The sequence below is a fragment of the Salvelinus fontinalis genome, chromosome 7 (assembly GCF_029448725.1).
Source record: "Salvelinus fontinalis isolate EN_2023a chromosome 7, ASM2944872v1, whole genome shotgun sequence".
Taxonomy (NCBI): Eukaryota; Metazoa; Chordata; class Actinopteri; order Salmoniformes; family Salmonidae; genus Salvelinus; species Salvelinus fontinalis.
This window is the reverse complement of record NC_074671.1, coordinates 9,587,912-9,600,051: the sequence shown is the minus strand read 5'-3', so window position 1 is coordinate 9,600,051 and position 12,140 is coordinate 9,587,912. Positions and strand designations below refer to the sequence as shown.

Here is a 12,140-nt window from a genome sequence, read left to right as displayed (position 1 = left end):
GTTTACTAGTGGGACTATATTCTAATCAGTTTAGATACGGTTTACTAGTGGGACTATATTCTAATCAGTTTAGATACGGTTTACTAGTGGGACTATATTCTAATCAGTTTAGATATGGTTTATTAGTGGGACTATATTCTAATCAGTTTAGATATGGTTTACTAGTGGGACTATATTCTAATCAGTTTAGATATGGTTTACTAGTGGGACTATATTCTAATCAGTTTAGATATGGTTTACTAGTGGGACTATATTCTAATCATCAGGTTAGATATGGTTTACTAGTGGGACTATATTCTAATCATCAGGTTAGATATGGTTTACTAGTGGGACTATATTCTAATCAGTTTAGATATGGTTTACTAGTGGGACTATATTCTAATCAGTTTAGATACGGTTTACTAGTGGGACTATATTCTAATCATCAGGTTAGATATGGTTTACTAGTGGGACTATATTCTAATCAGTTTAGATATGGTTTACTAGTGGGACTATATTCTAATCAGTTTAGAACTATATTCTAATCAGTTTAGATATGGTTTACTAGTGGGACTATATTCTAATCATCAGGTTAGATATGGTTTACTAGTGGGACTATATTCTAATCATCAGGTTAGATATGGTTTACTAGTGGGACTATATTCTAATCAGTTTAGATATGGTTTACTAGTGGGACTATATTCTAATCAGGTTAGATATGGTTTACTAGTGGGACTATATTCTAATCAGTTTAGATATGGTTTACTAGTGGGACTATATTCTAATCATCAGGTTAGATATGGTTTACTAGTGGGACTATATTCTAATCATCAGGTTAGATATGGTTTATTAGTGGGACTATATTCTAATCATCAGGTTAGATATGTTTTACTAGTGGGACTATATTCTAATCAGTTTAGATATGGTTTACTAGTGGGACTATATTCTAATCAGTTTAGATATGGTTTACTAGTGGGACTATATTCTAATCATCAGGTTAGATATGGTTTACTAGTGGGACTATATTCTAATCATCAGGTTAGATATGGTTTACTAGTGGGACTATATTCTAATCAGTTTAGATATGGTTTACTAGTGGGACTATATTCTAATCAGGTTAGATATGGTTTACTAGTGGGACTATATTCTAATCATCAGGTTAGATATGGTTTACTAGTGGGACTATATTCTAATCATCAGGTTAGATATGGTTTATTAGTGGGACTATATTCTAATCATCAGGTTAGATATGTTTTACTAGTGGGACTATATTCTAATCAGGTTAGATATGGTTTACTAGTGGGACTATATTCTAATCATCAGTTTAGATATGGTTTACTAGTGGGACTATATTCTAATCAGTTTAGATATGGTTTACTAGTGGGACTATATTCTAATCAGTTTAGATATGGTTTACTAGTGGGACTATATTCTAATCATCAGGTTAGATATGTTTTACTAGTGGGACTATATTCTAATCAGTTTAGATATGGTTTACTAGTGGGACTATATTCTAATCAGTTTAGATATGGTTTACTAGTGGGACTATATTCTAATCAGTTTAGATATGGTTTACTAGTGGGACTATATTCTAATCAGTTTAGATATGGTTTACTAGTGGGGTTTTTATTCTAATCAGTTTAGATATGATTTACTAGTGGGGTTTTTATTCTAATCAGTTTAGATATGGTTTACTAGTGGGACTATATTCTAATCAGTTTAGATATGGTTTACTAGTGGGACTATATTCTAATCAGTTTAGATATGGTTTACTAGTGGGACTATATTCTAATCATCAGGTTAGATATGGTTTACTAGTGGGACTATATTCTAATCATCAGGTTAGATATGGTTTAATAGTGGGACTATATTCTAATCAGTTTAGATATGGTTTACTAGTGGGACTATATTCTAATCATCAGGTTAGATATGGTTTACTAGTGGGACTATATTCTAATCATCAGGTTAGATATGGTTTATTAGTGGGACTATATTCTAATCATCAGGTTAGATATGGTTTATTAGTGGGACTATATTCTAATCATCAGGTTAGATATGGTTTACTAGTGGGACTATATTCTAATCAGTTTAGATATGGTTTACTAGTGGGACTATATTCTAATCATCAGGTTAGATATGGTTTACTAGTGGGACTATATTCTAATCAGTTTAGATATGGTTTATTAGTGGGACTATATTCTAATCAGTTTACTAGTGGGACTATATTCTAATCAGTTTAGATATGGTTTACTAGTGGGACTATATTCTAATCAGTTTAGATATGGTTTACTAGTGTGACTATATTCTAATCAGTTTAGATATGGTTTACTAGTGGGACTATATTCTAATCATCAGGTTAGATATGGTTTACTAGTGGGACTATATTCTAATCAGTTTAGATATGGTTTACTAGTGGGACTATATTCTAATCATCAGGTTAGATATGGTTTACTAGTGGGACTATATTCTAATCATCAGGTTAGATATGGTTTACTAGTTAGACTATATTCTAATCAGTTTAGATATGGTTTACTAGTGGGACTATATTCTAATCATCAGGTTAGATATGGTTTACTAGTGGGACTATATTCTAATCATCAGGTTAGATATGGTTTACTAGTGGGACTATATTCTAATCATCAGTTTAGATATGGTTTATTAGTGGGACTATATTCTAATCAGTTTACTAGTGGGACTATATTCTAATCAGTTTAGATATGGTTTACTAGTGTGACTATATTCTAATCAGTTTAGATATGGTTTACTAGTGGGACTATATTCTAATCAGTTTAGATATGGTTTACTAGTGGGACTATATTCTAATCATCAGGTTAGATATGGTTTACTAGTGGGACTATATTCTAATCAGTTTACTAGTGGGACTATATTCTAATCAGTTTAGATATGGTTTACTAGTGTGACTATATTCTAATCAGTTTAGATATGGTTTACTAGTGGGACTATATTCTAATCAGTTTAGATATGGTTTACTAGTGGGACTATATTCTAATCATCAGGTTAGATATGGTTTACTAGTGGGACTATATTCTAATCAGTTTACTAGTGGGACTATATTCTAATCAGTTTAGATATGGTTTACTAGTGGGACTATATTCTAATCAGTTTACTAGTGGGACTATATTCTAATCAGTTTAGATATGGTTTACTAGTGTGACTATATTCTAATCAGTTTAGATATGGTTTACTAGTGGGACTATATTCTAATCAGTTTAGATATGGTTTACTAGTGGGACTATATTCTAATCAGTTTAGATATGGTTTACTAGTGGGACTATATTCTAATCAGGTTAGATATGGTTTACTAGTGGGACTATATTCTAATCAGGTTAGATATGGTTTACTAGTGGGACTATATTCTAATGAGTTTAGATATGGTTTACTAGTGGGACTATATTCTAATCATCAGGTTAGATATGGTTTACTAGTGGGACTATATTCTAATCAGTTTAGATATGGTTTACTAGTGGGACTATATTCTAATCATCAGGTTAGATATGGTTTACTAGTGGGACTATATTCTAATCAGTTTAGATATGGTTTACTAGTGGGACTATATTCTAATCATCAGGTTAGATATGGTTTACTAGTGGGACTATATTCTAATCAGTTTAGATATGGTTTACTAGTGGGACTATATTCTAATCATCAGTTTAGATATGGTTTACTAGTGGGACTATATTCTAATCAGTTTAGATATGGTTTACTAGTGGGACTATATTCTAATCAGTTTAGATACGGTTTACTAGTGGGACCTGGAAGTGTTGTCCTGGCACCACACTGCCAGGTCTCAGACCTCCCTATAGGCTGTCTCATCGTCGTCGGTGATCAGGCCTACCACCGTCTTGTCGTCAGTGAATTTAATGATGGTGTTGGAGTCGTGCGCGGCCATGTAGTCGTGGGTGAGCAGGGAGTACAGGGGACTGAACACGCACCGCTGAGGGGCCCTTGTGTTGAAGGTCAGCGTGTGTGTGTGTGTGTGTGTGTGTGTGTGTGTGTGTGTCTACCGTGTAAAACCATTGGGTCATGAGCTGATGAATTTCACACACCTGCCGGCTGCTCCTCCATAGCAACCGTTGCCCGGGCCACAAACATGAGCAGTTATTCCTGTAATAACAGCTTCTATTCCGCTGGTCTGTGTGCTCGTCTCTGTGTGCTCGTCTCTGTGTGCTCGTCTCTGTGTGCTCGTCTCTGTGTGCATGCGTGCGTGTATGTTAGTAACAGATGGAGTTATGATATGTGTGTGGTCTACTTTGTCAAGTGTATGACATGCTGTGGCACTTCACACAGTCTGTCAATACCAGTGTCACCCCATCACCCTTCTATCAATCTTTGGAACACACTGCTTTACCATAGTGATCAGAGGATGGACGGAAGGCATGCTCAGGCAGTAACCACGACGATCTGAGAAATGTAGTCTTGTGTTAGTTTATTCCTCGTGTGATTTTTGAGGCCCTAGTCGAGCCTGTTCTTCTAGAGATAGACAGCTGGTCTATATTTCACAGATCTCCCCCTCCTCCCTTACCCAGACCCCATTATTTCAACTGGAAGGGTTCCCCTCCCAGAACCCAGTGAAGCGGTACTGTGACGGGCTGAGATGGGACCTTGGTGCCATCCCCAGATTTAGTCCTAAAAACAACAGATGGCTTTCAGGGCTGCAGTGCAGTTCGTGCTTGGTTTCACTGTGGATCTGGTAGAGTTATGAAGGCACCCCTGAATGCAGCCCCCCCCCCCCCTGTCTGTCTGCCTGTCGACATCTCTGGTTGTCTCTTTGTGTTTCAAGTTTTAATGTCACATGCACAAGTACAGTGAAATGCTTTTCTTGCAAACTCAAAACCCAACAAGAAACTAATCAAAAACAATGTATTACTAGAAAATACACAGGAGAAATAAGAATAGAAAATACATATGAAGAACAAAATAAAGTAAGTAACCATACTATATACAGGATATATTTAAAACGTCAGTTTACAATGTGCAGGGATACTGGAGTGATGGAGGTAGATATGTTTAATGGTAAGGAGACAGGGATACTGGAGTGATGGAGGTAGATATGTATAGGGGTAAGGTGACAGGGATACTGGAGTGATGGAGGTAGATATGTACAGGGGTAAGGACACAGGGATACTGGAGTGATGGGGGTAGGTATGTACAGGGGTAAGGACACAGGGATACTGGAGTGATGGGGGTAGGTATGTATAGGGGTAAGGTGACAGGGATACTGGAGTGATGGAGGTAGATATGTACAGGGGTAAGGACACAGGGATACTGGAGTGATGGGGGTAGGTATGTACAGGGGTAAGGACACAGGGATACTGGAGTGATGGGGGTAGGTATGTACAGGGGGAAGGTGACTAGGCAACAGGATATAAGATAAACAGAGTAGCAGCAGCTTGTATGTGAGTGAGTGTGCGGTTGTGTAGAGTCAGTATAAATACATGTGAATATTATGTTTGAGTGATGGAGTTAGTGTGTCAGTTGGAGTGACTGTGTGTGAGTGTGTAGGGCCCTGTGAGTGTGTATAGAGACAGTGCCAATATTGAAGTAAAAGGTCAATAAAGATACAAGGTAAACTCAGTGTTTTGTTAGCTCAGTCTTATTGCTGGGGGGGTAGAACCTGTTCAAGAGCCTGTTGGTGCCAGACTTGATGCGCTGGTACCTCCTGCCGTGCGGCAGCAGAGAAAATAGTCTATGGTTTGGGTCTTTGATGATTTTCAAAATAACTGTAGAATGTGGATGAAGAGTCAAGCCCAACTAACTGGTCCCTTTTAAATAACACACCACATCAATCCTGTCACCTACCGTCTCCAGTTGCCCCGCCATTACCAGAACTCCTCATCCTTCCATGTGTCCCTTCTCAAGCCTGTGAGGTACAGCCCTCTCCATCCTCCAGTGGCGCACCTCCCCCCCCCCCCCCCCCCCCCCCGTTTGACATTGGCGGTGCACCAGCTTATTCCGTCCAAAGCCCTCCTTTACTCCAAGCGCCTGGGTGGATGCATCCACTACCTGGTGGATTGGGAGGGGTACAGACCCGAAGAACGGTCCTGGGTCCCCGCCCAGGACATCCTCGACCCAACCATGATCCTGAAAAAATAATAAAAAAACGTTCAAACATCTCTCCTGTGAAGTTGTGACTTTATTTTTTATTTTACCGTTATTTTACCAGGTAAGTTGACTGAGAACACGTTCTCATTTGCAGCAACGACCTGGGGAATAGTTACAGGGGAGAGGAGGGGGATGAATGAGCCAATTGTAAACTGGGGATTATTAGGTGACCATGATGGTTTGAGGGCCAGATTGGGAATTTAGCCAGGACACCGGGGTTAACACCCCTACTCTTACGATAAGTGCCATGGGATCTTTAATGACCTCAGAGAGTCAGGACACCCGTTTAACGTCCCATCCGAAAGACGGCACCCTACACAGGGCAGTGTCCCCAATCACTGCCCTGGGGCATTGGGATATTTTTTAGACCAGAGGAAAGAGTGCCTCCTACTGGCCCTCCAACACCACTTCCAGCAGCATCTGGTCTCCCATCCAGGGACTGACCAGGACCAACCCTGCTTAGCTTCAGAAGCAAGCCAGCAGTGGTATGCAGGGTGGTATGCTGCTGGCGACTTGCAACATATGCCTAGTTTCCTGAAACGGGTCACATTTAGCTTGTTTTTGGTCGCAGGTTCATGAATGGCTGAAGAATTGCAACATTTACCTGGAGGTAACTCTGCAAACAGCACTGCTGAGGGATTTTAAAAAGTCATAATCAATCAATAAAATAATAATACCTTTAGCAACAAATATATTTTTAAAAACTATGAGAATAGAAAGGTTCAGAACTTTGTTGAAGCATCACAGCAGAGTTGAAACATACAGTACCAGTCAAAAGTTTGGACACACCTACTCATTCAAGGGTTTCTCTTTATTTTGACTATTTTCAACATTGTAGAATAATAGTGAAGACATCAAAACTATGAAATAACACATATGGAATCATGTAGTAACCAAAAAAAGTGTTAAACAAATTAAGATTTTAGATTTTTCAAAGTAGCCATCCTTTGCCTTGATGACAACTTTGCACACTCTTGGCATTCTCTCAACCAGCTTCATGAGGTAATTACCTGGAATGCATTTCATTTAACAGGTGTGCCTTGTTAAAAGTTTATTTGTGGAATTTATTTCTTTAATGTGTTTGAGCCAATCAGTTGTGTTGTGACAAGGTAGCGGTGGTATACAGAAGACAGCCCTATTTGGTAAAAGTCCATATTATGGCAAGAACAGCACAAATAAGCAAAGATAATCAATCTTAAAACTGGCTATGATGAAACTGGCTCTCATGAGGACCCCCACAGGAAAGGAAGACCCATAGTTACTTCTGCTGCAGAGGATACGTTCATCAGAGTTACCAGACTCATAGATTGCAGCCCAAATAAATACTTCAGAGTTCAAGTAACAGACACATCTCAACATCAGCTGTTCAGAGGAGACTGCATGAATCAGGCCTTCATGGTCAAATTGCTGCAAAGAAACCACTACTAAAAGACACCAATAAGAAGAAGAGACTTGCTTGGGCCAAGAAATACGAGCAATGAACATTAGACCTGTGAAAATGTGTCCTTTGGTCTGATGAGTCCAAATTTAGAGATTTTTTACACCGCTGTGTCTTTGTGAGGCGCAGAGTAGGTGAAAAGATTGTCTCCGCTTGTGTGGTTCCCTCCGTGAAGCATGGAGGAGGAGGTGTGATGGTGTGAGGGTGCTTTGCTGGTGACACTGGGATTTATTTAGAATTCAAGGCACACTTAACCAGCATGGCTACCACAGCATTCTGCAGTGATACGCCATCCCATCTGGTTTGCTCTTAGTGGGACTATAATTCGTTTTTCAACAGGACAGTGACCCAACACACCTCCAGGCTATGTAAGGGCTATTTGACCAAGAAGGAAAGTGATGGAGTGCTGCATCAGATGACCTGGCCTCCACAATCACCCGACCTCAACCCAATTGAGATGGTTTGGGATGAGTTGGACCGCAGAGTGGAGGAAAAGCAGCCAACAAGTGCTGAGCATATGTGGGAACTTCTTCAAGACTGTTGGAAAAGCATTCCAGGTGCAGCTGGTTGAGAGAATGCCAAGAGTGTGCAACGCTGTCACCAAGGCAAAGGGTGGCTACTTTGAAGAATCTAAAATATATAATATATTTTGATTTGTTTAACACATTTTTTTGGCTACTGCATGATTCCATATGTGTTATTTCATAGTTTTGATGTCTTCACTATTATTCTACAATGTAGAAAAACCATTGAATGAGTAGGTGTGTCCAAACTTTTGACTGGTAGTGTACATTGCCTTTCTTTGCTTATGTTGTTCATACCAAAGATGAGATGAAAGCTTTTGGCAGAGGCTGTCTATGTACATAGTCAGTTGGTTAGAGTGTAGTTAGGTCATGAATGTATTAACATAGTCAGTTGGTTAGAGTGTAGTTAGGTCATGTATGTATTAACATAGTCAGTTGGTTAGAGTGTAGTTAGGTAAAGTACGTATTTAAGTAGTCAGTCCTACTGTCTGTCAGATTGTGTGCATTGAGTCTGTCCATCATAGTTCCAGATCTATTTATAAAGCTGCCTGGCTTCTTAGTGTCTTGTCTCATTGGTGTGATTTCCTGCCCCGCCTCCACAGCCAGCCCCGCCTCCACAGCCAGGGCAGATTAGTCTACAGCTAACTGCTACAAGTGTCTTTATATTCATCAGTTCAAGAGGCAGAGGCACTCCTCTAGCCGTACCTTCTGTCGTCTGTTTGGGGACTCGCCCCTCTACTTGTCGCCGCGGGTAGCCCAAGTCCTTACGGAAAGGACGAGTGATGTCCCTGTAATCTAAGACCCACCCTCCTCCACCTCAGCTTCATCCCCCCTTTACGGGGCTCTGCGGCTTACTCAGGAGGATAGGTGATGGAAGATGGACCAAGAGACAAAAAGTGGAGGGAGAAGAGAGTAGTGGAGAGAGGAGGAGAGGGAAGAAGGGACGGAAGAGTGTACTGAGGAGTGTATGTCATAGTGTGTTCCATTGTGTGTGAGGGGCCATGGGAGCAGTGCTCAGCTGGGTTATTGCAAGCCTCTACACTGTGGTGGTGGAAACAGCTGTGATTGTGGGACTCGGGAGCGTAAGTTACAGCGCAGGAAAACTTCCTGTTTAGCCATATCTTCAGCCTTATCTTTAGCGTGTGCGAGACATTAGCGATGGCTTCATCTTGGCAACTACTGTGTTAACTTTTGCAGTTTTTTATTTACAGAGAAAGTGATTATCATTTTTGAATGTAATGTGTTTTTGCACAGTATGTTTGTGGAATGTAAATGTACATTGAATGAGAGAGAGAGAGAGAGCGCCTACACAGCCACGTGTTCAAACCTTTAATATGGATGTGCACTGGCTTCTGCAGTAATAGTTACACTACATGGCCAAAAGTTATGTGGACACCCCTTCAAATAAGTGGATCCGGCTATTTCAGCCACACCTGTTGCTGACAAGTGTATAAAAATCAAGTACACAGCCATGCAATCTCCATAGACAAACATTGGCAATAGAATGGCCACGTCGTAAGATGCCCCCTTTCAAACAAGTCAGTTTGTCAAGGTTCTGCACTGCTAGAGCTGCCCCGGTCAGCTGTACGTGTTGGTATTATGAAGTGGAAACGTCTAGGAGCAACAACGACTCAGCAGCAAAGTGGTAGGCCACACAATCTCACAGAATAGGACCGCCGAGTGCTGAAGCATGTAGTGCGTAAATCGTCTGTCCTCGTTTGCAACACTCACTACCGAGTTCCAAACTGCCAATGTCAGCACGATAACTGTTCGTCGGGGGCTTCATGAAATGGGTTTCCATGGCCGAGCAGCCATACACAAGCCTAACACGGAACCCAAACTGGCTGTGCGTGTGTGCCATCGTGCATTGATTTATTTTGTCCTCCCACACCAAACGCGATCACAACACGCAGGTTAAAATATCAAAACAAACTCTGAACCAATTATATTAATTTGGGGACAGGTCGAAAAGCATTAAACATTTTTGGCAATTTAGCTAGTTAGCCTGCTGTTGCTAGCTAATTTGTCCTGGGATATAAACATTGAGTTGTTATTTTACCTGAAATGCACAAGGTCCTCTACTCCGACAAATTAATCCACACATAAAACGGTCAACCGACTCATTTCTAGTCATCTCTCCTCCTTCTAGGCTTTTTCTTCTCTTGACTTTATTTTGCGATAGGCAACTTTCATAAATTAGGTGCATTACCGCCACTGACCCCGTTCGTCTTTCAGTCACCCACGTTGGTATAACCAATGAGATGTCACGTGGGTACCTGCTTCTATAAACCAATGAGGAGATGGGAGAGGCAGGACTTGCAGAGCGATCTGTGTCAGAAATATAACTGATTTTATTTTAGCCCTGAGTGTTGCAGATGACTGTTGACACGCGTGAGCAGTGTGGGTGCAATAATTGAATAACATAGATTTCTAGATTTATTTTGCCGCGCTCGCGCACGCGACTAGAGCGGTGTGGTCAGCCTGTGAGATCACCGTGCGCAATGCTGAGCGTCGGTTGGAGTGGTGTAAAGCTTCCTCCATTGGACTGGAGCAGTGGAAACGCATTCTCTGGAGTGATGAATAACGCTTCACCATCTGGCAGTCCGATGGACGAATCTGGGTTAGGCGGATGCCAAGAGAACGCTACCTGCCCCAATGCATAGTGTCAACTGTAAAACTTGGTGGATGAATAATGGTCTGGGGCTGTTTTTCATGGTTTGGGCTAGGCCCCCACAATGACATTCTAGACAATTCTGTGCTTCCAACTTTGTGGCAACAGTTTGAGGAAGGCCCTTTCCTCTTTCAGCATTGCAATGCCCCCCGTGCACAAAGTGAGGTCCATACAGGAATGTTTTTTTTTGAGATCGGTGTGGAAGAACTTGACTGCTTGCACAGAGCCCTGACCTCAACCCCATTGATCACCTTTGGGATGAATTTGAACACCGACCGTGAGCCAGGCATAATTTCCCAACATCAGTGCCCGACTTACCTAATGCTGTGGCTGAATGGAAGCAAGTCCCCACAGCAATGTTCCAACATCTGGTGGAAAGCCTTCCCAGAAGAGAGGAGGCTGTTATAGCAGCAATGGGGGGAACGACTCCATATTAATGCCCATGATTTTGGAATGAGATGTTCGACGTGTCCACATACTTTTGTCCATGTAGTGTATGTAGATAGATCCAATATTTGTCCTCTGACAGATTTTCCCAGGTGGAGGAGATGCCAGGCTCCTAGTCAACTGTACCTTCCCAGTGCCTGATGTTATATCTCTCTCTGATTTACTGAAGGCATCGGGGCCTGACGCTATCTCTCTCTGGTTTACTGAAGGCATCGGGGCCTGACGCTATCTCTCTCTGGTTTACTGAAGGCATCGGGGCCTGACGCTATCTCTCTCTGGTTTACTGAAGGCATCGGGGCCTGACGCTATCTCTCTCTGGTTTACTGAAAGCATCGGGGCCTGACGCTATCTCTCTCTGGTTTACTGAAGGCATCGGGGCCTGACGCTATCTCTCTCTGGTTTACTGAAGGCATCGGGGCCTGACGCTATCTCTCTCTGGTTTACTGAAGGCATCGGGGCCTGACGCTATCTCTCTCTGGTTTACTGAAGGCATCGGGGCCTGACACTATCTCTCTCTGGTTTACTGAAGGCATCGGGGCCTGACGCTATCTCTCTCTGGTTTACTGAAGGCATCGGGGCCTGACGCTATCTCTCTCTGGTTTACTGAACGCACCAGGGCCTGACACTATCTTTCTCTGATTTACTGAATGCACTGGTGCCTGATGTTATATCTCTCTCTGATTTACTGAATGCACCAGGGCCTGACGCTATATCTCTCTCTGATTTACTGAATGCACTGGTGCCTGATGTTATATCTCTCTCTGATTTACTGAATGCACTGGTGCCTGATGTTATATCTCTCTCTGATTTACTGAATGCTCTGGGGCCTGATGCTATATCTCTCTCTGATTTACTGAATGCACTGGGGCCTGATGCTATATCTCTCTCTGATTTACTGAATGCACTGGTGCCTGATGCTATATCTCTCTCTGATTTACTGAATGCACTGGGGCCTGAT

The 12,140-nt window shown here is 41.7% G+C and overlaps 1 protein-coding gene across 1 annotated transcript in view; it reads left to right on the top strand.

The window, feature by feature from the left end:
• Positions 1 to 12,140, top strand: part of LOC129858961 (rho guanine nucleotide exchange factor 4-like) — a 166,029-nt gene that overhangs the window by 40,034 nt on the left and 113,855 nt on the right. The window lies entirely within an intron of this gene.